The sequence below is a fragment of the Castor canadensis genome, chromosome 1 (genome assembly GCF_047511655.1).
Source record: "Castor canadensis chromosome 1, mCasCan1.hap1v2, whole genome shotgun sequence".
NCBI lineage: Eukaryota > Metazoa > Chordata > Mammalia > Rodentia > Castoridae > Castor > Castor canadensis.
In genome coordinates, this window is record NC_133386.1 from 28,950,492 (window position 1) to 28,978,391 (window position 27,900).

At 39.7% G+C, this 27,900-nt stretch overlaps 1 long non-coding RNA gene across 2 annotated transcripts; it reads right to left on the bottom strand.

The window, feature by feature from the left end:
• Nucleotides 1-1,472: 1,472 nt before the first annotated feature.
• Nucleotides 1,473-27,900, bottom strand: LOC141423330 (uncharacterized). 2 transcript variants are annotated; one of them, XR_012448110.1, is made up of 5 exons: nucleotides 27,726-27,900; nucleotides 9,642-9,753; nucleotides 6,649-6,871; nucleotides 4,907-5,435; nucleotides 1,473-2,119 (listed from the first exon to the last, which is right to left on the bottom strand). It is a non-coding gene; the product is annotated as an uncharacterized lncRNA (long non-coding RNA). The 2 variants fall into 2 exon arrangements; XR_012448112.1 differs by lacking the exon at nucleotides 9,642-9,753.

Below are 27,900 nucleotides of genomic sequence, written 5' to 3' on the forward strand. Positions count from 1 at the left end.
TTAGTTGGTATTATTGTGGGACACCTGGGAAAACTGACCTCTCTCTTGTCCCATAACTCCTTCCTGCTTTTCAGCTCAGGTAGTGCTTGCGACTTTGTTCCTTTATTATAGCCAGAGAACAACAAACCTTGATAATTTCTTTTTAAAAATGCCCTTGAAAAAGATAATCAGATGCAAAAGACAATAGAAACTCATTATAATTTATCCACAAGCCTTTTAAGCATCCTTGGAGAACACTATTGTATTTGACTCAGTTTCCCTCTCCCTTGGGATAGTAAACGTTACAGGCATCTAAGGTCTTCCTAGCACTTGTATTCATACTTATTATGGTTGAGATGGTAGCAAGGTCTTTTCTATAATTCCCCTTTCATAGGTTGTGTTTTCTTATTAAATTCCAGAACATCAATAAAACTCATGACTATACTAATTTAACATCAGCTCATACTGCTTTGAAATAGACATGGTTTATGTTTATGGTTCCTCCATGCAACCAAAAAACAGAGGCGGGGGAAGGAGGACAGGAGAAGAAAGGGACTACTGCTCTGAATTTTAGGCAATTTATTTCTTATTATTTAAATCTGTGTTTCTTTTTATTCTCTTGATTTTTAAACTTGAAATCTGTTCCGTGATTTTAAGGAATGTAAAGCAAGTTTGGGAGGAAAAACAATCTCTGTACACAGTAATATTTTAAGCCTCTTTGGTATGTTATAGATAAACTCTATAGTAGTTGGTGTGTGGGACCTTGATTACGTAGCTATGAATTATTTAAACAAAGTTTATGCGGCACAAAGAACAATTGTCTAAAAAATACGAATAATCATGCTGTTATTTTTGAGGTTGTATGTTTGTTGGTGGTACTGATGTCAAGAAGGAACACTTTATTCTCTCAGGACTTGGCTTTCACACCTGTTTTTTGATTCAGAATTCTGGGTAAGATTGCCAGTCAATGAATTTCCCTAAGCCCAACCTCTTGTGCATGGAAGTAGTGTCATATGTGAAAAACAATGACCCACTTTATCACAAACTTAAGGTGATGTGCAGGCTGACTCTTTTTTATTTATTTATTTTTTACAAAATTATAAAGTTATAATTTTGAATTGATCACCTTTCCACAAGGGAAACTGTAGGAAAATAGATCCAGGCTGTAAAAGTTGTTGGAACTTTTGCTTTGGTTACTTTTATTTTAGGGTCTGGCTTAGCTCAGTACCAATACTACCTTTTTTGTTTATCCCTTCTTAAATGACTCATTATATCTATGAGATTTCTTGACTTGTGGGGTGGAATGAATGCAGAGTGATCTCTGTTTTTCTCTCCTTTGGCTCTCCCCATCCCAACACACACCAAGGGCTTAAGGAGGGATTCATCTATTAGTGATTAAATATTAAATCTTACACTTGTGTTTAAGAGGGTAACTAAAAATATATCATGAGGCAGGTTTGATTTAATAAGTTTTTAATATGAGAAAAAGGTCCTCCAGAGTTGGGGTGGGTTACAAGTTGGATGTGAGTGGTTATGAAGTGACCAGCAGTCTCACAAGGGTATCCAGGTATCTAGGATGGTGTGGAGGGAAGTATCTTTCAGTCATGGGGCCATCTTTGTACCTCTTCAGGCCTTCTGACAACTGTCTTATTTCCAGACCCTATATTCCACATGGATTTGCCCAAGGCTCAGAAAGCACAGAGAAGAGTGACCAGGATGACTGGATTATGTACAGTGGCACTTGAGGGACAATAGAGGAGCCAGGATGGATACTATGTAGGATCATGCCTAATTAGTCTTCCAGATGTTTGAAGGGCTCTGTGAAGAAGCCCTTCAGATTCATTGTGGCTTCAGAGAACAGAATTTTGGCCAGAAGATAAAATTACAGAAAAAAATATATTTTAGTTTAGGGAAGGGAAGCCATTTCTAAGAGTCCTTGCTCTGAGGTGGAAGAGGAGTGTTACAGGATGTAGTGAATGCCTGTCACCTGGGGTGAAACAGGAAGAGGGTGGCTGTTGCTCTTGGAGGGATGGAACTGGACAGTCAGTGGAGCCTGTTGATGGGAAGATCCTCTGATTCTGCTGGTAGACATGAATTCTCTGTGTTTTTATATGCTAAGCTTCACCCTGTAACAGGCTTTCTACAAAAACAAAATGGAAATGCATATTGGGGAGGCATTTGGCCAAGTTTTGGGGTTCTGGAATGGGGCTGCCTGTATTTATACTTAGTCTCCCAGATTCCATGGATATAAAGTAAGGGCAGTATATCTCATAAGGTTATAGTAACAATTAAATTAATACATATAAAGATGTTAGTTCCGGCTGGCACAAGTAAGCTCTCTATATTGGTTAACTGTTATTGTCACTATCTGGGCACTTTGTGGATGGAAGTAGTAAGTTAATGCTATCTCTTAATTGAATTCAAGCAATCATATATTAAGATGGTAGAGCCCTGATGATGAAATTCTACTGGGAAGGCTGGTCCGGGTTAATCCCCATCCTTTTTGGACTACATACGGAACACCTAACTAGAGAATTTTTTGAACCATTAGTTGGCAATTATTTTTCTGACTTAAACAAATACTAAAAAGTAGTTGACCTTTCATTCAACTGTTTGCTTTTGCAAAAGGCCAATAAATAATTTGCTTAACATTTCTTGGTCTCATCTGAAATATCCAGTTTTTCAATTAACCCATGTTGGCTAAACTCTTAATTATTATTTTAGTAATAAAATGGGTGAGAGTTCATGAACTTAGTGTGAAATGACTTTCTGTAAATTTTTCGTGAATAGTGCCTAATTTTAGAGGTAAATAAATTAGTGTATGTTTAGCGCCAGCATGTACTGTAGCAGAAAAAGGATCTAGCAGAAGGAGAAAGGGACACTTTGGATCAAGGGACAAACAATGACATGTGTAATAGGTTATTAACTCTGTACCATTTGCTTACTCCCTTAGTAATGTTTAACAAGGCTTTATTGATCATAATAGCTTTGATTTGTAAATGGGAACAGAAGATCACATTGTGGGCACCAGACCAATCCTTGTATACAGTGTCTGAAAGTCAAAGTCTTCATTAGTAATTGATTTTATGAGAATTGTACAAGCTTATATGGGACTGTCTTTTGCCAGCATGCAAAAAGCTCTATGGACTATAAATTGGTGGACCTAATCAGGGACAGAGACAGATTTTCTGACTTCTGTTGTTAGCCTTTGACACTAAATGTATATGGGCTCTTTCATCAACAGAATCTGAAGCTTGGCTGCAGATACAAAGAATCAATAGTATAAAATATTTCTCTCAACAGCTCACTACAGATGACTTCTAGATATTCTGGGCTTCTTCTTCTGAGCTTCTCCATTAGGTTGACTCTCTATGTCAGAATTCACAAGGGTTGGGTTTCAGAAATTGTTTAGTGAGACACATGTTCCCTGGCAAGCAGGAAATGACCTCAGTGGCCCAATACATAGTCCAGAATTTTATCCAGTATTGCATAACTGACTCATATGGACACTAGAGATTTTACTTCTCACAACACCCAGGAAGTCAGGTAGGATTAGCACATCATGCTGGCTCTGACCCTAACCACCCAACTGTTTACCTCCGAAGGCCATAGTTCTATACCAGCAGCCTGGGGTTCTTGTCCAGCCTTATCTTCTAGTACCCATCTGGCATCTCTGATATCTAACTTCTTGTTTCAAATATTTATGAGTTGTGTTTCTACTTTGCCCACTGTAATGGCTGTTTCACATAGACTTGTTCAGTCATCTTCAGCCTCATGATTTGTGGGCCAGTATCATATCACTCCTAGTCCTTCCTGGCCTGTGTCTAACAACCTAGACTCTTATTTATCTGGGAGGGAAGTTTTGACACTCAATTCCTGACTTGCCAGTAATGTAGTTATTGTAACTTACTTCCTGGGGCTATGGCTATGATTATAACATTGTCCTTACACTGCTCTAGCATTCCTTGCTAAAGATCCATCTTCAACCTTAACTTGTTTCACACATTTGAGTGCTGTAGCTCAAAGGGACACTATGAATGTGATCTTCATCCTTCTATGCTCGAGAGTAGCTTCTGCCACTTCTACAGATAAGAATGGAATTTATGCTGCCCATGGCTTACTGGCATCTTCCAGTTCCAGGGAAGTCAATTGCTTCCTAGGACTATGAAATGCCATTCCTTAACCTGGCAAGAAATGACCAAGAAAATCAGCTTCATGGTTGCTTCATGGTTGGTAAGAGGAGGTTTGTGTATGTGTTGGGGACAAAGGGCAGGAGGAAGAATACACTGCTAAGGCATGAATCCTTGACATAGACATATAGTACAATAGGATGCAATGAGGAAAGCCTTGAAAAGTCCTCCTTGAAATGTTGGAGGATGACCAAATGACCCAAATGTTTCAGCCTTTCCAAAGCTTTAATGGAAATAAAAGCTCTTCTTGTCCCTTTCTGCACTGCGTGCAGGCACAGTGATTTCCTGCACTCTCTCCTCTCCCTTGCTACCTACAAGTATCCACAATCTTCTGACACCCATAGTATGGATGCATTTCCACGAGGGGTGGAATAGTTCTGCTGGGTAGGGCTCACTTTCCCCTTGCCTAGCCTCTGGAGATCCCCCTGCTCCACTGGCTCTTGCTCAGACTGTACCCCAGTCAGACTGTACCACTTCTCAATCTTAGGAAGGGGCATTTCACTTCTCACTGAAATGCTAGACTTGGAGGCGTTGAGTGGTGGTGTGGATCAAGGTCTAGTTAGTCAGACTCTGTTTTTTACTTCCTGGTGGGTACTGACTTCATTACTACCTGCTTTAGGAAACCAGTGGTCTGTGGGAAAACCATGCCACCATGTTTGATCTGGAGTTGGCCATGCCCCAGCATCTTAGTTCATTTTGTGTTGCTATAACAGAATACTTGAGGCTGGGTAACTTACAAAGTTAAGATGTCTGTTTCGCTTATAGTTTTGGAAGTCCAAGACTATAACATCAGCATCTCTCAGCTCTGGTTAGGGCCTTCTGGCTACATCACAATGTAGCAGGTGGCATCCTGGCAAGACAATGTGCAAGATGGAGAGATCACACAGTGAGACAAGAGGCAACAGCAATTGATTCAGGGGCCAACTTGCTTTTCTTATAACAGTCTTCCCATTGTTGTAGGAAAATAACTCCTTCCTTCAGGACCCAACCCATTTTGTAAGACTAGCTTTAATCTACTTGGGAAGGTGGAGCTCCATTAAGCCCCATCTCTAAAGTTCTGCCATTTTAACACTGGGGACCAAACTTATGGCACATGAACTTTTGAGAGACAAACAATAGCCAAGCCATAGCATCCAGCTTATCTTCTGGAGAATCATGCCTTCAGGATCTCTCATTAACAAGGCTCTATCTCCGTCAGCATCCACCTTCACTGGAACCATCAAGCCAGGATTCCAGTCATGCATGACTCTCATAAGAAGGCATTTCCTGTTGTGGAGGAAGAAAATTGACTAGCTGTCTGTAGTGCTATTATGAAACCACATTGGTGCTATTGGCTATTTCCTTGTTGGCTCGCTTGCTTGCTTGCTTGCTGCTTTCTTTCTTTCTTTCTTTTCTTTCTTTCCTTCCTTTCTCTCTCTCTTTCTTCCTTCTCTTCTCCTTCTCTTTCTCCCTCCCTTCCTTTCTCCCTTCCTTCCTTTCTCCCTTCCTCCCTCCCTCCTTTCCTTCTTCTTTCTTTCTTGGGAATTGAACCAAGGTCCTTGCCCATGCTAGGCAAACACTCTACCATTGAGATACACCTCCAGCCTCTAAATGGATATGTTTTTCTGCATCTGAAATTGCTGTTCCCACAAATATGTGGTTTTACCTCATGGCCAGGGTCTGCCAGGCTATCCATCTCCTAGAGCCAATGAATGACTGGGAAGTTGCTTGTTCTTGATTATCTTAAATACCTGTTTGGCATATGACCTCTTGGTCTGAAGGGCCACTGACCAACCCCTTCCTAACATTTCATGAACTTGGCTCTATTAGCTGTGGCAGGGGATGGCAAACTTTTTCCATAAAAAGTCAGATAATAAATATGTTTAGTTTTATGGGCCATACTTTCTCTCTGGCAACTATTCAGCTCTGACATTATAGAGCAAAAGCTGCCACAGAAAATATGTAAGTGAGTGGTCCTAGCTGTGTTTCCATAAAAGTTATTTACTAAACCAGGCCTTAAGTCAAAGTTAGCAGATACCTTAAATACGACATTACTCTTTCCAAAGGTACTAGTCAGACCTGAGTAGAATAATGGAGCCATAGTTTGTAAAGTTAAGCAGGCCCTATATGGCAGATAAAATCTTAGTTATCCTAAATTGGCAACCCTGCCCAGGTTGACCAAAGACATCCAATCACTTCTGGAATTTATTCCTTTATTCCTGTGTCTGAAGAAACTTGATTCCCTCTACCCACTTTCACGCAGTCTCTGTTTAAACATCACTTCCTCTCTGAGGCTCTTACTCATTTAAACCCTAAATGAGATTAATTCCTTTTTGCTACATGTTACCTATAAGTTCCACAAGACTGGACCATTATCATTACCTATTCTGGGCTCATCGTAGGTGTCCATTATGGACATTCATTGAACTTTTCCCCAAAGATGCTTCTTCTAAAAACCAGCTCTTGTGAATGAGCAATTCTTCTTGGTGATGGCACCTACCTTCTACAGATACCTTGGAGGTCTGAAGGTTCTGCCTTGCAGGGTGCAGGATTCTAGGCCACAGTTCTCAACAAACTCAGAATCTCAGTCCATTCAGTTCCACCTTTTTTTTCTTTGAGTGATTAAGAGTTTTCATTTCTTGAGCAGTTAAAATCATAGAGTAGACAATCTCAGAAGGCCAAGCATGGAGATGAAATGTTTATGGATTCCATGATCACTGGCTCTGTGTACAAATAACAGAGGTGATTCAATATGACCACAAAGATGTCTACATAATCCATGCTTCTGAGAGCTGCAGGGCTTCTGGAGGCAGTTCTGGAAAGGGCAGAGTGCCAGGGGAGCTGGTTGTATGAAAGTAGGAAGCTGGGGAGGCAGCCTGACCTCAGGTCATTCCTACCTCCCTGTGGTCAGCCTGGGCTGTCACTTTTCTGGAGGAGAATTTAAAAACGACACACCCTAATCTACAAGTTGACACTAACTGGGCCAAGGAGAAGTTGTGTAACTCTGGTTATCCTTTGTGGTCTGGCAGCTTCAGAGGCCCGACAATTCCTATCCCATTGGGTGCTCACTTGATGAATGGAATGCTAGCCTTGACATAAAATACTATGGTGACAGCACCAGCCAATGCACTGTATCATATGATTTTAGCTTTTAGCTCTATGTGAAATGTCTGGCATTCATTTGGAGAAAAATGTTAGCTAAGACACATACTTTGTATTATGTATTGCCAAGGCTTGGATGATGGAATACAGCTTTGTAAGACCTGACACTTGAATGAATGTAGCTTGTAAGAGAAACAACAGCAGGGTTGTCTTTTGAATCAAGATTTTAGCAAGTGAATACTCTACTTATATAAGCAAAGCAGAAATAGAAAAACACTGACCAAAGACACAAAGTTCTTAAAAAGAAATGATTGCTAGATTTCTAAGCTATAATGGGTCGCCATGATTGTCTTTTTTATTTTAATTTTTAATTTTATTTTTCTTGGCAGTACTGGGGTTTGAACTCAAGGCCTCATGCTTGCTAGCAGGTGCTCTACCACTTGAGTCACTCTACCAGCCCTGCCATGAATGTTGTTTGATGAGACCTACATACTGTACTTTTTTTTCTGACCCCCAATGAGACTATCTTCAAGCCAGTGGAATCAGAATTTTTTAGAAATCTTTTCACAGCTATGCTTTTCTGATGTTTCCAGTGACTTTTTCTTGCTCCTTTTTCATCAATTCACAATGTTTTACATCTTCATTATTCCCTTTTAGTCTGAAAAATTCCTGACTGCTTCCTTTGTTTTTCCTTTGTTCATTTATTCATATGTGCATACATTGTTTTGGGCCATTTCTCCTCCCTGCCTCCTGCCTCCTCCCTCTCCCCCATGACTATTTCCTTTATAAGAGATTTTAAGTAGAATGTGTGTTAAATTGTTTTCTCACTTATAAATCAGAATGAGAATGATATGATTAAAAAAGGACAATTGTGAGTATTCAAGTATAATTTCAGATGATTTATAGAGGGAAAAAATTGGAATTTTTTTCCATGTTTTAATTAGAAAGTCTAACTTAAAATTATTTTATTATTCTAAACATGGTTCATGCTCTTAGCTAACTCTTACTGCAGTGAAATAGATTGGGAGTTAACCTGTCCAAATTCTTGCCCCAACATTAACTAATAATTCATTTTCAAGGCTTTTGTTTCACATCATCAAAATAGCTGGGATGAATAAAGTACTTTATTTCTTAGAGATTTCAAATTGTTTTTGCCGTGGGGCATAATTTTATGGAATCTAATTGCATATAGAGGCCAAGTTCTTCAGGATGGCATCTAAGCAGCTTTCTTTTTTTTAGGGGAGGGGAGGCTACTGGAGTTTGAACCCAGTGTCTCATGCATGCTAGGCAAGTGCTCTACCACTTGAGCCAGGCCCCAACCCTTTTGATTATGTTTTGTTTTTGAGATAGGGTCTCACTGTGTTTTCCTAGGCCCAGAACTTGCCATCCTCCTGCCTCCACCTCTCCAGTAACTGGGAGGTGTAAAACTGTGTGCCATCATGCTCAGCTTCTAAGCATCTTTCTATGCTAATTCTAAATTGTCTTTCCATCTCTTCCCACCTGTCTTCTTCCTGTGCCCTTGGTCCTTTATCATTTAGTAAACTCCTCTGACTCCAGATCTATTGCTTTTCCTCCCCTAACACCCCCAGTATGGCCCATCTATTTCTTATACAACCAAAGACCTCCCTATTTTCAAATATCAAGTCCAGTGTTTCCTCTTTTGTGCAGTATTTTTCTAACTATAACAGAATCAATTTCCTCCTTTCCTTTGTACTTTCTAATCATTATTTGTTTACATATTTTTTTTCTACCCCCAAAATTAGAGTCTTGAGGCAGGAAAACATTTCTGGGCCCTCAAACACAGTGAGATTGTAAATGGCCAGTATCATGAAAGACAAACGCATAGATATACTTGACCTAAATTTGTCCTCACATTTGTTCACAGAACTTGTCCTGGACAATACCTGGAATTATTTTAAAGGCAGCCAGAGTCCTGATGTATTATATCCATGTGGCTAAATGACAGAATAAAAGCATTATTTATACCAGAATAAGGAAGGATGAAACTTTGATCTGACACTTTGCTTGGTAAAAGACTTGATGCCATGGTTAAGAAAACTTGAATCAAGAAACAGTCAGAGGCCAATAGCCACCATGAATGTGTCCTTCCAGGTGGGTGATTCCTGGTGCCATATTGGAAAGTTTGGCTTGAGAAGAGTTTGAAAAATGAGGATGGGGAGGGTGTTCCCTTGGAATATTAGTGGACTTTGGATAACCTGGGGAAGAGAATATTGTCTAGAAATGTTGTCTTGGGAAATTAGGGAACACAGATAGGAGAGTGAGATGTTTTCAGTTGTTCTGTGTATAGAATTGAATCACAGCACATCTAGAAAACTAATAAATTGCCACTAGGTGATGCTGTTTCCTCATTTGGCAAATGTGACTTGTTACCCCAGAGGCAAAAGTCTGGTCTCAGGCCTGGGATCTGGTTCGGCTCTATTCCCCCATGTCACTGGAAAGATGTCTAGAAGGAACAAACTCCGAGTCTTCCTGAGATTCCTCTCTGTAAAACAAAGTATACCGGAGAGGCTGATTTCTCAAACATTTTCAATATTTTTTTAATTAAAACTTTTAAGATATGTCATATCTTTTATGTAAACATACATACTTGTACACAAGTATCAATTTTTATTTAACTAAATCTCATCTAGTTAATTAGACTCTATAAAACTCACGGGACAAGAATCAAGTGAACAATGACACACCTGTATGCATTGGTATGCTTCCTGGGCCCACACATTTCCCATGCAAAATCTTATTTATATACTCAGTGAATTGTAGAACCAGAAAGAACAGACAGTACAGCCTTTTACATATCTAACATGAAGCACACTCTTCTGGGAAAAAATCTGTTCCCTCTTTCCATTGCCACTCCTTTTTGAGACTCCGTATTTCTGGAATCATGACCCTGGCCCTAGGTCAGTTGCACACTGTACTCTCTTGTCTGGGTTAATTAGATTTAACACATGAGTTTCTGACATACACTTATGTCCTCCTGAGTTACTGAGTCATCCCATGACATCCACACCTCTGTGCTGTGTTTGAGCTACTTCCTTGCATACTCTTGTAGCAGAGATCCACAAAGAGTGCTTTGCTCTGTGTTTGCTTCAGATGTTTTCAGTTATATGGAAATTAAACTCCAAGGCAAGAATATAGTGGTGGAGCCAGTAATGTCACTGTGCCAATTCCTACCCCTCCCCCAACTCAGAGGAAGCATCCAGCCCCATGTCACTGCCTTATGCTGACCTTTAGTGGAGCAAATCTTTTCAACACATAGATTGCTTTTTCGGGTGAGTCATTTGTCTGCTGCTCCTTGCAGGAATTGTAACAACCACTTACTCTTGTAAACAAAATAGCACACCCTTAGCCTACATACCACCTTTAAAACATTGTCCCAATAGGATAAGAGAGTTGCTGACTGTTAAAAAGAATTGGCAAAGGGAGGAGGGAGAACCAAGGTTTGAAAACTCAAACACTTCCGTTTATTACTTACAAATGCAGGTTGTATCTTCCATCTGAAAGACATGATGGATTCCACCATCTCTTTTGTTTTCCTACTTTTTTTGTATAGTCTGAGGACAGGTTTTTGTTAAATACTTAAGTTCTTTTACTTTAAGAAGAAAGACAAGCATGTCAATGATGCTCAAATGTGCCAATAAATGGTTCCCCTAACCCCAAACCATGGCCCAGCAACTCCTCTCACCAGATCAGTTCCTCGCCAGCATTCACAGTTAACGAGGTTTTATTAGTGCTGAAAAAAATTTGCCTTTGCTTCCAAACATGGGTTTGAGCTCTGATATGGCCTCAGCAGGGAACTGATTTCCCTTTTTTATCTTTTTTGCCTCCCTGGTGTATAATCTTGTCTTTTGAAATAGTTGCAGTCAGAACAAATTACCTAAAGAGTGGGGAATGAAAAGACTTCACAGTCATTGTGGCTATTTTTTAGTTTTCTTTAACAATTGGCACCTTTTCTTAGTAATTGAAAATGATCCAGGAAGTGTGTATGTCCTTGGCAATCCTTAAGTGTGGGAGCTCAGCTTTTAAGGAGACAGCCATTGTTTTAGCTGTGCTGGAGAGCTCTGGAAAACCAGAAACCTGCCTTATCACCTGGTTCCCTCCCTTAACAGGGACTGTGTGGAGTTTCTGGGAAAGCTGCCGCTGGGTCAGATTAGGAAAGAGGAGAGTGCTCTGTAGCTGAGTTAGGTCCAATTTCCACATGTCCCAAATCAGGGCATGTGTAAGTGGGAGTCAGTGCAGGTCATCTCTGCAGCTGTATTTAATCAAAATGAGGCTCTGGGGGGCGGGAGTGTGTAGGGTCTGAGGCACCACATTCAGACTTTCTTCAGCCCAGAGGCTGGGTGCCTGCCAGCAAAGAGGAGAAAGGATGGTGCATCTCAGAATCTGTCCTCAATTATTTCTTGGCATACCAGTCCCACATGGACCAAAGTTGCCATCAGAAAGATAGCCTCTCCTCACCTCTGAAACACACTGGGTGCTCTGCACTGGCTACTGCATTCATCAGTCTATCCCATGAGCATTGGAAAATGTTTGCTTACTTCCTGGGGTCAGAGAGATGAGGAAAGTGCTTGCATTCCTAGCACTCAGCAGGTGTTTGACCTCTGGGGAGAGATTCTGAAGGGTCAGCATGGGAATTTATGATATCCTTGAGGGATTATGGGAGGAACACCTGCCACTTCAGGTGTTGTTTCTGATCATATTGATACGCTAGAGATGTGTGGAAATAGGGACAACTTATTTGTGAGGTTACCTTCCTGGACTAAGCAATATTGACCCAGGTTCATTCAGAAGGCCACGAGAAGTGTATACACTTGGAGTCAAGGGAAGGTTGACATCCAAGTCAGGTGCAGAAGAGTTAACACAGAACAAGATATTATCCTTCTGCATCTAAATCTCTCTTGCCCTTTCGTAGGGCTGTAAGTGTATATCAGTTTATAATGCCTTGAACACATTACCATTAAATAAATGAATAAATGAGCAGAGATTGGAAGGAAGGACTGTCACTGAGACTTAGGGCGTTCTGAGCTGCATGTTATCCAAGACTAAGGAGTTTATGGCATGAGCTGTATCTGCAATGTCTGGGGAGACTTCAAGAAGTGATATGGCTCAGCTGTATGTAGTGATAGGGATTCAAACAAGAAAAAATTTTGGACAGCAACTTAAAGTGGATCAGCACTTTTTAATGAATAAAGCTATGATTATCTTAAGCAAAGTCCACATGACAGCCTCACATTGGGGTATATGTAAGTGGGAACCAATGCAGGTCATTTCTTGAGAGATATTTCATCAAAATGAGGCACTGGGAGCAAGGAACACATAAGGTCTGAAGCACCACACTATTTGGGTGCCTGCCAGCCATTAGGGGACATAGTGTAGGGTGGAAAGGTCAACCACTGGTTGTTGTGGACTCCAAGGTCAGAGCACAGTAGCCAATTTTAGTAGACTAAGTTCAAGATAAGGCCCAATGTCCTCTCTTCTTCCTTGGAACAATAAACTCTATGTCCTCTTTAAGCTACACTAGCAGTGAGTGTTTCAAATATTCATTTTTGTCTTCCTTTTGCCAAGTCAGTTTTTAATATGCTTGGGCAAAAGCTATTGAAAAATGAAAATAATAGTCAGGGTTCAGAGTAGTTTCTAAACTATAGGAAAAAATATAAAAATGTCTGGATTGTACCTTGAACATAAAAACAAGTAACATTACCAATACCAACTCAAACAGAGATCACAAAAGGAGTGTAATTGTAAATTTTAGCAGCTGCATCTGAACTACATTTCACATCAAGCAGCCTGTGCAAAAGGGGAGATGATGAGTCACAAGCATGTCTGTATCAGCCTATGACTAATAGGTCAATTTCTAAAATTGATCTTGAATGTGTTCAGGTCAGAGTCATCCCAAGTTGCTTCTGGGATGACTGGACTGTTTTGGAGATGCCCTAACTAGAGTGCTCAGAAATCCTCCCATATTTGTAGCAGCAATGGTACAAAGTGTGGTCCACCCTGCTTCTCAAAAATCAGTTGATTTCTGGGTCTAAGGAATGCTGGTAGAAGAGTAGAAGAATGGGCACCTCTGCTGATCAACTCCTTGAACCTGACCTGTATTTTGCTCTTAAGTTTCCTCAGAGAAAAGAATAGTGGCAGAATATTGACTATAATGAAGCTTGGTGGTAGGTAAAAGGCATTCATTAGACTATCTTTACTTTTGTTTAAAATATTCTATTGTAAGAGTTAAAGCATTTCTTCAAAGTAGTTCCTATAAAATCTTTTTTAATAAAAAGAAAACAATTTAAGGAATTCTCATTGTCTTTCTTAACACAATCAATGAAAAAGAGAGAAAAAGGTATACATTCAGTTATATATGTCTATTGCTTTGCTTGTTCTACACATTTGCATATGGTTATCATTTATATTTCTTGTACATAACAGAAAGTGGGCAAGTGGATAACTTCCCCCAAAAGACTTACACTAGTGTTGCTTACAGTTTGGAAACGTCCACTATGATGTGGAAAATAGACTTTCCACTTTATGGGATAGGTGTAGGAAATGACTTTTAATTACAGTCACAGAAAACACACTTGTCTTTTATTATATCAGCATCTTTCATGTGAGGTAACTCCAATAAACATTGAGTTTAGTCTTTAGGTGAGCCCTGAAACGTACCACACAGCTAGTTTTCCTGGCACCTCATTTTCCAGAAGGAAGGATGCTTGATTTAGCCACATATAGCATCATTTTAATAATTAATTCTAGCTTGTAAGGTACAAACCACAACCTGACTTGTCTGGTTAAGTATTATTGAAGATCTCTGTGGAAATTCATTAAGGCTGGTGTGTGTGTGTGTGTGTGTGTGTGTGTGTGTGTGTGTGTGTGTGTCTGTGTGTGTATTTGGGTGTGCTCTCCTTTTTTTTTTTTTTTCATTTTTCTTTTATTATTCATATGTGCATACAAGGCTTGGTTCATTTCTCCCCCCTGCCCCCACCCCCTCCCTTACCACCCACTCCGCCCCCTCCCTCTCCCCCCCCAATACCCAGCAGAAACTATTTTGCCCTTATTTCTAATTTTGTTGTAGAGAGAGTATAAGCCATAATAGGAAGGAACAAGGGGTTTTGCTGGTTGAGATAAGGATAGCTATACAGGGCATTGACTCACATTGATTTCCTGTGCATGGGTGTTACCTTCTAGGTTAATTCTTTTTGATCTAACCTTTTCTCTAGTACCTGTTCCCCTTTTCCTATTGGCCTCAGTTGCTTTTAAGGTATCTGCTTTAGTTTCTCTGCGTTAAGGGCAACAAATGCTAGCTAGTTTTTTAGGTGTCTTACCTATCCTCACCCGTTCCTTGGGTGCTCTCGCTTTTATCATGTGCTCATAGTCCAATCCCCCTGTGGAAATTCATTAAGGCTGGTGTGTGTGTGTGTGTGTGTGTGTGTGTGTGTGTGTGTCTGTGTGTCTGTGTGTCTGTGTGTATATTTGGGTGTGTTCTCCTTTGGTGCAGGAAGTACAGTGCTTAGGGGAACAAAATTGTCTATGTTTTACAGAATATTAAATAAAACTTTAAATCATCTATTAATTTAATGAATTCATTCAGTGAGGAAATATGAAATACTTTTATGAGTCCCATACTGCAGTAGGTGCTAAAAATACAGTAAAGAGCAAAGCCATGTGGTCATTGTCCTCATGAGTGTTTCAGATTCTTACCGGAGCAAATATGAATCTTACTAACCACACAAGTGACTGTGTAATCACATATGCCACTGAGTGCTGTGAGAGACCATCAGGGTGCTTTGAGAGGATACAATAAGGTGTCCTCATCTAGCTTAGGGGTCAGGGATGCCATCTAGGAGAAGATGGTACTTGAATTGATATCTGAAGGGTAGGAAGAGTGCCAGATCCAGGGAAATACACTTGAGATGGCTCTGATTTCAGGCAGAAATATGGCACCTTGTAAGTCCTATGAAGCCAGGGTAGCTGGACAGTAAAGGGTAGATGGAGAGTGGTGAGCAGCAAAGCTACAGAGGCACTTTCAAGTGGAGCCCTGCAGGGCTCCACAATCCATGGAAAGACTTGTTCTTTAATCTTAGGAGCAATTGGAAAGTTTATTAAAGGTTCTAAGCAGGAGGATAGTATGATCTAATTTACACTTTTAATGCAAAAATCACCTTGACTGCAGTGTGGAAAATGGGGTAGTGGAGGGCAGGAGAGGCTGCAGCCCTGGGAGGCACGTGATTTGAGCCAGCCTCTGGGTCATGTTCTGGGACTGTGGAGATGAGTTGAGTACTATCTCATTTTCTTTAAGATCACATACTGTGGCAGGCAGACTTGTAAGCAGATGATGAGATGGGATGACCAGCCTTGTGTCAAAGGTGAGTAGAACACACCATGTGAGAAACATATAAGGCAGGTCCATTTGACTTGGAGGATCAGGGAAGATGCCTGAGGAAGTGCCATCTGATGTGGAGACTGAAGAATAAATAAGAGCTAAAAGGGAAATTCATAGTTATTCTAACAAAAGTAGGAGCAAGAGTAAATTTCAGACTAATTCTGAAATGTTCTGAACTTGAGGGAATGGTAAGTAGTCTCATGTGGCCACCTCACTGTCATACTACAGTCCTTCCAGATCAGTTTAGGACCTTGTCTCCAATAATTCTTGGATCACATGAGGCCACAACCCATCAAACCCTCCAGTTTTTCATGGTGTTTTGTCCCCATTGTGTTCTAATCAGTTACCTTCCCTAATCACTTCCCTGAAATTGCTCCTACAATCTTCATCCATCAAGACCTGCCTGTTGCTAAACTCTACAGAAGATTCAGTTTTCCTTTTACTTTACTATCAGTAACATTTGATATAACTGATCATCCCTCTTCCTTAAAACATTTTTTTAATACTTCTGGAGTCCAAATGCTGTTGGTGTTTCTCCTTTTTAATAACTTGCTTTTCCTCAATCTCCTTTCTCCATCTTCCACCAAACTCTGAATGATGGAAGGCCTCAGGGCTCAATCCCTGAACCATTCTTGTTTCTACTTACCTTTATTTCTTACATGGTCTTACCTAGTCTCATAGATTTCATACCATAATGCACTTCAGGTTTTTTTATTTTTATTTTTCTCTTTTCCATCTTGTATCTCTCTACTGAACTCCAGGCCCCCAAATCTGCCTACTTGATACTTCCATTGGGATTTTTGAGAGGTAGTTCAAACTTAGCACTCTGATTGTTACCTTCAAGTATGTTCCTGCCTTTTCCTTACAACTCCCTTCTAACCCATCACCCAGTCCCATTAACTATATACCCAACAAATACCTAAGATCTGGCCATTTTCTTTCACTTTCACTACCACTACCCTAGCTTACCAATGTGACTCACTTGGGTTATCGCAACAGCTTTCTAATTGCTTCTACTGTGGCATTTCCATTCCCTCACAGCACAATTTCCACTCAACATCTAGAGTAGTCTTATATAAATAGCATTTTGTCACTTCTCTGCTCAAAATCCCCCAATAAAATTTCATCTCCTCCAGAATGACATACAAAAACCTTAAAATGGACTACAAGGGCTATGATGAACCTGCTGTTTCCTCTCTGACCTTCATCTCTTATCAGCTCCCCCTTATTCACTACACTGTGGGTACCTTGGCCCCTTGATGTTTCTTGAACATCATAAGTATGTTCCTTTCTCAGGTCTCTTGAGCTCACTATTCTTTCTTTTTGCAGTTTTCCACAAGGGCTTCACTTGCCACACTCCCTCACTTTCTAACAGTTTCTGCTCATGTCACTTGATCAGGGATCTCTTCCTTGACTACTCTATTTAAATTAGCAAATATCCCTACCTGTTACATTCCTCATTTCCCACCTATTCATTATTTTTCTTCATGGTGCTTGTGGCCACCTAGCATATTCTGTTAGTTAGGCTAATGGGACAACCTAGTGTTTCTACAGTTGAACACATTTAGTTCATTACGTGTTTCTTTAGCAGATCAGTGGTAGTGTTCCCAGCTAATGGATGGTTTTCCTTTGCCTGGGATTTAGGTACTCAGATCCTTCCATCTTGAGGCTCTGCCTTCAGGACTCCAGAGTCTTCTATACCTAGCACTAACTAGGGGAAGAATAATTAGAAGACAACACACAGTTCTTAAAAATCCTGTCTTGGAAGTTGCACCATTTCTGCTCATATTATATTGGTAAGAGTTGTATGGATGCTGCTGGATATAAGGGTGGCTGCTGACTGACAGTGACAACTCTACCCTTGAAATGTGCCAGAAGACTGCCTGCCACACACACTATACATTTACTTGTCTAGTGACAGTGGTCCTTCATTAGAATGTAAGCTGTATGGAGAAAATGACATGTTTTTGTTACTATTGCTATTATTACTGTAGGACACAGAACAGTTTCTGGTTCATGGTAGGTCCACAGGGATTTTGTCGAAAGGCCATAGATTGGAGGAGAGAAGGGGTTTATAGGCAGTGTGGGAGTTGAAGCTGAGCTTACAGGGTCAGATCATGAAGATCATAGCTGTATATACTTGTAGCCATCATAAATCTGACCAGATCACAAATTGGACTAGAACCAAAGCATTTGACCACATTCTCCCCGACCTCCATAAAACCATTTAGACAATATTGCACAACAGGAATTTCTCTATTGCCATCCTGTGGCTTTGGAGATAAGCAGCAGTGAATCAGTCAGGACCAAAAATGTAATTCTGTTTGACTTAACTGCACTTGTATACACATGGCCTGCGTTCCTCCATGGGAAGGTTTTACTTTGTTCAGTGGACTGCATGTCAAATCTGTGGCACAATGCCACATTGTTTCTGTGGCTTTTTCTCTGCATTCTCTCTTAATTTAGGTTTGAACTGGCATAGCACACACAAGCATGAAGCCTGAAATACCATCAATGCACTTGGATTGAAGTAGTGTTATGGAGGTGGCTTCAGACTTGAAGCCAAGTTCTGAGGCTGTTATACAACCTTCCCCAGTCCACCATTTGAGACCAAACATGGAATTAGATGTACTGTGTTTTGTTTTAATTCATGTTAGATTCTTTTAATGTAGTTCATGTTGGGTTCCTTTCAAATACAGTATGGCCATGACATGACAAACTGAGAGCAAACACACATAAATAGTTGGTCAACATGTGGCAAATATTCAGATATTTGGAAATGTGATATAATTAGGCAGATACCAGTTATGTTGACATAATCTTTTTTCAGTTTCAAATGTTTTTAATCAGTCACAGAGCTTATCATTCATTGTAAAAGCCACCCATGAGATATGCCCCCAATTAGGTTATACCAAATAAATGATGAAAATATGCTTAAAATGCTAGTTTTTATAAAAATCTTTGATTAAATATTGGAATGTATGTATATTATTTGAAGAGAAATAAATCCAAAGGACTTGACAACCAAAACAGTGGGCATGAGGTTTCAAAGATGTCATACAGTACAGAGCTCTCTGAGAGCGAACTTACAAATGTCTTACAGACCACTCATGCTTTTACTCAGGAGTTTTAAAAATTGAAAAACCAAAGTGTGTTAAGATTAACTTATTTTAATAAATAGTTTGCATCTTGAGGCAGAGTTCTTTTGGAATGTCTCTTTGGTCTTTGGACAATCATCTGATGTTTACCATATAATTGAGATGTAGCTACTTCTATGTTTCAGATTAGGAGATCGGAAAAAATGAAAAGCCCATCATTCCATAAGCTTGGGAGTAACAGGACAGAACATTGGGATGTGTAGGATAAACTGTTGGTCACTGATGATCTATACCATACAACCCCCTTATCACAGTTATCTGGATGAATGTTTTTCTGCTAAATAATAGGGAGAAAAAGGCTGATCGTGATATGTACAACTACCCCCCAGTTTCTCCTTCTCCTTCTTGTTGCTAGCATTTTTCTTCTTCAAAATGTCAGAGTGTAATTTGGACTGAGAAAGCTATTTCTCTGAGTTAATTCATTGCAGAGATACTTGTATCTCCTAAAGCTGTAACTACTCCAATTGCTTTTAGAAACTGTCAATGAGAAAATTTCTTTATTGGTTTTCCCCATCCAATACCAATGGTAACTAGTAATCCAGGCGGGAAATGCTTCCTCTCTGTGTTAGTTTTCTAGGGCTCTTGTAACAAAGTACCATAAACAGGGTGGTTTACAAAACAGAAATATATTGTCTTAGAGTTTTGGAGGTCAGAAGTCTGAGATCAAGGTATTACCAGTGTTGGTGCTTTTTGAGAGCTCTGAGGAAGATCTGCTCCATGCCTGTCCCCTACTTTCTGGTAGTTTGCTGGTGATCTTTGATATCCCTTGTCTTATAGAATTGGCTTGAAGTCTGTATTCATACCTGGTATCCTCCCTGTGTGCCTGTATCTAAATTTCCTCTTCTTTTTTTTTAATATACACACTACTAGGGGCCTACTATGCTCCCATATGACCTCATCTTAACTAATTACATACAACAACCCTATTTCCAAGTAAGGCCACATTCTAAGATACAGGGGTAAGGATAAACACATGAAATTTTAGAGGATACAATTCAGCCCCTAATACTATCCAACCAGTGCTTCCAGACAAAGGAAAGGAGGAAGGGAAATATAGCAGGTGATGTTTATACTCTCAATGCTGTATATTCAAATCTAGTTTTGTTTTGCTTAAGAGGTACATTTTCACTTAAAATGGTGAAAGAGGATACTTCAAGTTTCCTTTCAGCATTGATGTTGGCTTCTGTTTGCATCTAAGGAAGCTGAAGTATCTACTCTACATTCTACCCAGCAGGTGTATACTAGGATGAAATGAAATAAAGGATGTTATAGAACTTTGAAAAAAATTATAATGCATTGTGTGTCCAAGTGATTGTGCTGTGTTTTTTGTTACTATTGTTGTAAGAGTCAACGTTTCTCTAATTGGATGATTATGAAAATTACCTTGAGAGCTTTGCATTTACAGAGATTCCTGTGCCCATCCCCAGAGATTCTGATTCAGTAGGCCTGGAGTAAGGCCTAGGAAATATTTTTTAAAGTGCTCTCATTATAATTCTGGTAATTTGCCATCCTTGGAATTACTGGTCTTGGACATTTTTCCATTTAGAATAAGCACTATCAATAATGTATATTTAACTATATTGCTTATTTAAAAGGGAAAATATTGATTGATGGTTCCAATAATTGCATTATCAATTGTTTTTAGGGAAGCAGTTACGTATTTCATGGAAAAGTTCCAGGGTGTGTGCTCCTGGATTTGAATCTTGATACTATAGAGTATAATGTTTATACATGTACTCAGTAAATGTAAAACTTGGGGGAAGTAAATTCTGTGAGCCCCAATTTCATTATCGGTAACATGTAGATAATAATACCTACCTTTCAGAGTTTTGGGGGGAACTAAATTGGATAGCTTGTGAAAAACCACTGTAATTAAATGAATCATTAAAAAATAATTTCTTTGTTACTCTTCTAATGCTTTGATGCTATTTTGAAACATAATCTTTTAATTTTTAAAATTGAGCAAGTTAAAATCCATTAACTATAACTATACACCATGCTCCCTTTTTTTCTCCCTTTTGTCCTTGTTTTGATTAATGTATCTTGTATTCAGAGGTTTAAAAGTGAAATTATGATTGTTGGGTGTTTTCAAAGTACAACAGGTAGCTATATTAATTTGTGCAAAAATGAGAATGTTGACATTCTCATTCAGAATGTCCTGAATTCTGGGGAAGTGGGTGAGTTAAGACAAATCCAGTGTGATGAATGACCTATTAACTATGGAAGGTTTGGATACATGCTGCAGGGCAGGACAGAACTGAAGGCACTGGACCATAGTGTGGTTAAGCATTAAGCTTTGAGTAAAGTACAGAGGAGGTCTCTATAGCATTCCTGTGGAATGTTTTAAGTAAGCATCCAACTTTCAACAAGTTACAATTATTAGTGAGTGACTGGTCTTCTCCCCTTAGAATTTTCATGTTATTGATCTTCCAACAGTACCACTGGCATACTGAGGATTTTCAAAATTGGAAAGAAAATAGTGGAAAAGTTTGTTTACAATTATTTGAGTCTTAGAGACCAAGCTATGAATCTTTTAATTGCAGAATCTATTTTCTTTCCAAATTTGTTCAGATGTGCTTTGAGACACTCAATTTGAAATTCTAAGAAAATCTTCGACATCACTTTCCTTCTATGAACATTAATGGCAGATGTTAGCATGTGCTTTGTGTTCCAAACCCTCTCTTTAGATATTTTGCCTCTTGAGGCATTAGACATTCTTGCACAAGCCCAAACAAAACAAGCAGGAAGTTTGCCTGAGCATGGACTAACAAACTATTTTATTACTGATCATGAGTTAATTATAATTTTACCATACAATCTCAAATACTATAGAACCTTCCATTTTTTTGAGCATTTCTGGATTTCTAGTGTGTATTTCTTCTCCTTTCTTTTTGGTGACACTGGGGATTGAATTCAGGGCTTCATGTTTGTTAGGGAGTGTTCTACCACTTGAGCCATGCCTCCAACACTTGCTGTGTATTTCAGAAGTTAGTGTCCCATGTGTGGTCCCTAATGATGGATGCAGTAGCACTGTGTTTTTGGATATTAAAAGTCTAGTCAGGTTTCTCTCCAGCTGTAGACAGTCTATATTGGTTTTTCCTTCCTGCTGGCAGATAACAGCAAAGGGATAAATTTTGTAAAGGAAATGATGAAAGAAAAGAAAAAGAAAAACTACAGAGAAAGAGTCTGGTTGTGTTCAGGCAGACAGTCTTTTTAAAAAGACTCTGAACTTTTTCCCTCTATGAATCTACACAGGTAAGATAAACAGCACCCCTAGATATACTGAGGAGAGTCAAGCAGGCCACAGGGACCTGGAATCTAGAGAAAGTTCATACTGGTTACTGACCACATTGGAGATTAGAATTGTCAGATCAGGAAGTAACAATCATTGGGAAGCAAGTTTTGAGAAGAAATGAGCAATGTGTGGTAACCACACATTTCAGCCTGAATATTTGGGGTAGCACCAATTGGGGAGAGAAACTTGATCACTGAAGGCCTTGAACCCACAGATTGAGGCATGGGGTGCCTTGGTTGACCAGGTTGCCTGCTATTTTTATCAGATGGGAAAGATTGGAAGCCAATGCTTCTCATGGAGATAAAAAGAGCACACAGAGGAGTCTGAGACCACAATAGAGTAATAATGTTACTAAGCTGAATTTTTCTGTTATTCTGAACACCAAAAGAAGAGAACTTTCCAAGTTCAGGCTCATGAACGGAAAATGGGGAAGCTGAATCTCTTGCACTAACCCACATTCCAAAGATGGCTGGCAGAGGTTAGATAGAGGAAGAAAGAAATCTCACCCAGTAACAGGTCTTAGAATTTTGTTTTCAGATATTCACTGGCTTAGAAAAGCCAGGGCTTAATATTCTTGATTTCAGAAAGATGGTATGACTGATTAAACAAGATCCTGATCATCCTGTGAGCAAATACTGAGAATGCTGCAAATGCAGCTCTTCTGCAATGCATACTGGTGCCTGGAGTGAGTAACTTTTGCTCAGCTATCTGCTATAAAATGCCTGCAAATGTCTGTAAAATTGTACTATAGTCTGTGGTGGGGTGGAGGTTCTCCATAACTTCCTGGCTTTATATATAGAAGTAATATCTCTTCGATTAAGTGTTATCTGGAAAATCATCTCTTATTATTCCCAAGTAAGATACATTGTTGGCTACAAAAGCTCATTTTTATTGTTGCATTCACTCATTCATTCAACCAAAATCTGGATGCTCGCTGTCTAGCAGGAGTAATGGTTTTCATGTACTTGCATACTGCTCTTGCACTGATTGTTGCCCTGTGACTGGGCCTTTAATTCCATTTGGACAGAGACAGAATGTAAATGTGGCAGTAAATTATAGATAAAGCTGTTTCTTTTTAGGATAAAGGATTCTAGAGATATAACAACAATGATTATTTCTATAAAAAGCCACAGCATAAAAGGCTGTCCTCCATCAACATGATTTGAAGAAAGAGATTTATTTATAGGTTACCAGGGCTCATGTCCTGGCTGATGATTCATCTTTTTATAATGAAATCCCAGGAGAATCTGCCTGATTTCTAGTCTTTTCATATCTACAATGGGAGGAGGCATTCAATTTATGTTTACTTTGTACATGTCTCTCAACTCTGCATAGTTTTCCTAGAGTAAAACTTTCAAAGATTTCCCATGCCTCTAATGCAACATTAAGAGAGAAAGAGAGAGAGAGAGAGAGAGAGAGAGAGAGAGAGAGAGAGAGAAATGAAGGAGAAATAAAGAATTGTTTAAATTCTGCATTATTTTTGAAAGTAGCAACCTTTAGTGGCTGAAATGACAGCATGCATGTCTCTTCTGGTATAATAATGGCTGGTGTTAATTGTGGTTAGCAATGAGCTAAGTGTTTTATACATATAACGTCTTTTACTCCCCATAATAACCCTTACAGATTGGCACTATTTCTTTCCCTATTTTAGATGAGGAAATACAGGTGCAGAGGTTGGGAAATATGGACAAATGCTCAAGTGGTAGGAAGTGTGAGCTTGGCCAATCTAACTCCAGTGTGTATTTTACTGCTTCCCTAGGTTAGGTGAAACAACCAGGGCAAAATAGGTGGTTATAATATATTGATTCTCTTCTGTGCTCCTGTCTTGATTTATTTCCAGTCATCATCTCTGTTTTGTTTAAAACAAGAAGAAATTGAAATATAAGAATTAGAACAATCCACAATGTTCCTCTCACTCTTTGCTGGAGGCTGGATACAGGGAGAGAATGGAAGTAGAAACAGAAAGCTGTCCAGGTCAGATGCCAGCTCCAGAATATGATAATACGAATGTGAGCCCTGAAAATTTAATAAATAAGTGGCAGTCCTGGTTGTCAGCTCATTTCCTCATCTCTAACTCACCTCAGATTTTACTCTGGTTGTAGTAGTGGTGTTGAGAGGTCAGGAGAGAAAAACCATACAGGAATGAATTCAGAACAAATGCCCTGAAGAAAACACACACACACACACACACACACACACACACACACACACACAAACACACACACACACAGAGAGAGAGAGAGAAATATGAAAAATTTAGGTGGAATTTTAGGTCCAAAGAATGGTTTGTTTTGGACTTAGAGGAGTTGAAATAAGTCATTGGTGAGGCCTTATATAGCCCTCATTTGCCTAGGAAGAGAAATCTGTGTGAGGAGAGTTAGGTCAGGGAAATGTCTTTGGGTTACACAGATAGTGGGTAGACATTTGGGTAAGTATGGAGCCAGGGTCATGTCAGGCTGACTTGCTAATGGCTGAATAAACCACAGCCAGAAATCCTTCTTCCAACAGAGGACTTTGTGAGCTTTGCTATAGAAGTGAAGGAAAGCTGAGAAAGAAATGAGGTTCTATCTTGGATACTCTTAGCCTGTGTGAATATTATACCAACCCCCTCAAAAGCTTAGCCTCCATCTCCTGATGACTTCATTGCCTGGGTTTGTGAGCAGAGATGTAAACTTGAATTGAGGGCCTTGAATGAAAAGGAAACCTTTACTTTGTTTGCCACCCACACAGTCAATGGACCTCTAATAGAGAGGACTTCTATACTTTGCCTCTCACCTTTATTCCTGTAAAAGGAAATTTTTGTTGCCTGGAAAGTCCTACCTATGACCCGTAAGAAGACAGCCTTAAGTCTGTGTGGGTTCCTGAATGAGCTGAGTATCACTGAATAAAGACAGTAAGTCAAATGTTTGCCTATTTCTTCATTAATATCTTCAATGTTTGCCCTTTGTCATTTAGATTTTAAATTAATATGCTTAATGATGGACATTTACGTCAGTCACTTTATTGTTTCCTCAGAGAGTATTGAGCCTATGGGTGGGGCCAGAATGAAAGACAACTGTTTTATTGATGTCTTTCTTCTTCAACTGTCTCTGATGGTCTCTGAGCTGAGATTTGCTGTGATATGAAAAGTTAACTCCCAGTCACCAAAGCATGTCTCACTTTAGGACAAAGGAGACATTGTAGCATTTACCAAAGACGTCTTTGCTTTGAAGGTGTTCATGACAGGTCTGCTCTAAATAAAGCCTCTAAATAAATCTTTTGCATGTTCTTCTCAGAAATAAATTTGCTTCCTATGTGCTGCTTGGACACCAGGGTTTATCCTGAGAAGAGAGACAATGTATAAGAACTGTGGTGAATTTCAAGGACATTCTGATTGGTCCATTTGTTTCAATAATAAAATCCCCATGGATCTTATTGAAGCATTGTCCTGCTGTCCTTTCTGACCTGGCATTTCCATCATAACAAGTGCCTCTCTATGGGCCTAGAACAGGTGAAGAAGGGAGATACAGCCAGAGGCCTAGGGGAGTACTACAAGGCATCAGCCTAGCTGGGGGCTTCAGCTGTCCTGAGGGCCCATACCCACTACAGACTGGATGTGTAACTGCAGGTAATTGTTTCTAATCCCTGTAAGACTTGGTTGCCTTACTTAAACCAGTTTCACAAACTTCATAAGACTTAAGACTAAGCATCTGCTTCCCTCTCGATCCCCTTTGGCTAACACCTGCTCAGCCTTTTCCCTCCCGCTGAAATATAACTTCCTCTGGAAGCCTGACTGGATGTTAATCCCTGCTATGGGTACCACCTTCACTTTTTCCTCCTGCCTTAACTCTTTTCAGGCCATTATACAGCATCTCTTGCTCTGTGAGGACAGGAAAGAGATATGTCTTTCTATCTATACCTAGTGCAGTGATTGGCATTGTCAGCTCTTGCTATTGGTGGACTACAATAGAATGAATGCATGCAAAATACCTAGAGCAAGTGTGCCCATGTGCCCTTTCCCATTCTTTCTCTCTCTTTAAAATGTAACAACTCTAGGTAGACAATTAATACTTTCATAGCCATTTGCTGGATTTATCTTCTGATTAAATCAATGCCTAACACTTTTTTGGGGGGTCTTATTGTTATCATGCAAGTGTTCTGTCATTTGAGCCATACCCCTACTCCTTTTGCTTTTAGTTTGTTTCTCTTAGGGTCTCATGCTTTTGCTGGTGGCCTGGACCTCAAACCTCCTACTTCCGGCTCCTAAGTAGCTGAGATTAGAGATGTATACCACCACACCCAACTTTCTATATAATAGTGCTTCTAGTTCATATCAGTTTTCTTTTAAACATTTCCAGAATTTTTATTAAAAACTGACTGTTTAGCTGGGTGTGGTGGTACATGTCTATAGTCTAAGAAATCAGGAGGCAGAGGTAGTAGTACGTGAGTTTGAGGTCAGCCCAGGCTATAGCAAGACCCTGTCTGAAAAAAAAAATTTTTTAAAAAATGACTATTTACTGTTATCCTCTAAGAGAGATAACCTTAGTAACTAAAGATTTGGTAGTTAGGTGATCAGACTCTGAATAAGTCTCAGTGATGGGAAAAGAAGACAGGGAGAAAGGAAGGGAGAGAGACCTGATTGGACTGGATGGGTGATGGAACCAAACAGAGGGGCAGGAAGGAGATTTGGCATAGAGAATACTGATCTAGCACTCACATGTTCAGTAAGTGAAAACATTGAAACTAACAGGGTTCATGATGATTTATCACCTAATGTATGAATATATACATTTCTGAATATATAAAAGTGAGGAAGAGGAGACATAGGAGAGAGGAGCTATGGCAATGAGGAGGCAGGGTATCGCATTGCCACCATTTGTCCTAAATCCAAGTGGGCCCTGTCATGGAATAATTATGATCCATTATCCAGGCTGTGGGACCCCCCTAGGCTGGATACCCAGCCTTCAGACTGTGGGTCCCCCTAATTAGACCATGTGACCTCACCTGGACCTGCCTATTCCTGTCACATGGCTCCCATGACTACAAAACTTGGCTAGGTTTGAAGAATTTAGGTTCTTTTGAGAAAAAGGCCAGTTCTCTTGTCAATTTTAAGTTATACTGATCTTCTTTAACAGTAGTAATTAACTTCATGGCTATCACTGAAACATGAAAATGCAGTTAATTCTTAGGCTATAAAAATCATCCCTATCTTTCACTACAAATCCTAGAGAAATTCAGTGAGGAAAGATAAAAGAGAAAGGCAGGTAAATCAATGTGCTTTCTGAATATGGAAATAAAGGAGTGTCTTTGTAGACATTAAGATTCAAGTATTAAGAGAAGGTGTAAGTTGAAATTTTTCAAGCCTCAGTAAGTGGGATTTCAGTGAGCAGTGACTGAGGGTTGAGTGGAAGTACTCAGCTGTTGAGTGAGAACAAACAAAGTGTGTCTGTTTGGTGATGTACCTTCCACCTACTGAAATAAAGCATAGGCAAGACCACCAGGCCAAGCAGCTTGTTTGTGTTTTGTGTCTTATCAGTTTTTTGTGCACTGCCAAGTAAGCTGACATTCTTATGTACATTTGTTATACATTCCAAGGATAGTGGCTTCCCAAGCCCAATGTTCACCATTATGAGCCCCTAATTGTCACCCACCTGCATTGACTTAGTGCACAATTCCATCCTTTCCTCCTTGAAGTGTCACCTGAAGAAATTTGCTTCCCTGTGCTTATGGTATTACATATGGGCTCCAACTTAATTCCTCGTACTGACCAATACTTTCAGCTCTTTCCAGCTTATCATCACTGTAAATGAGCTCACTGGATAACCC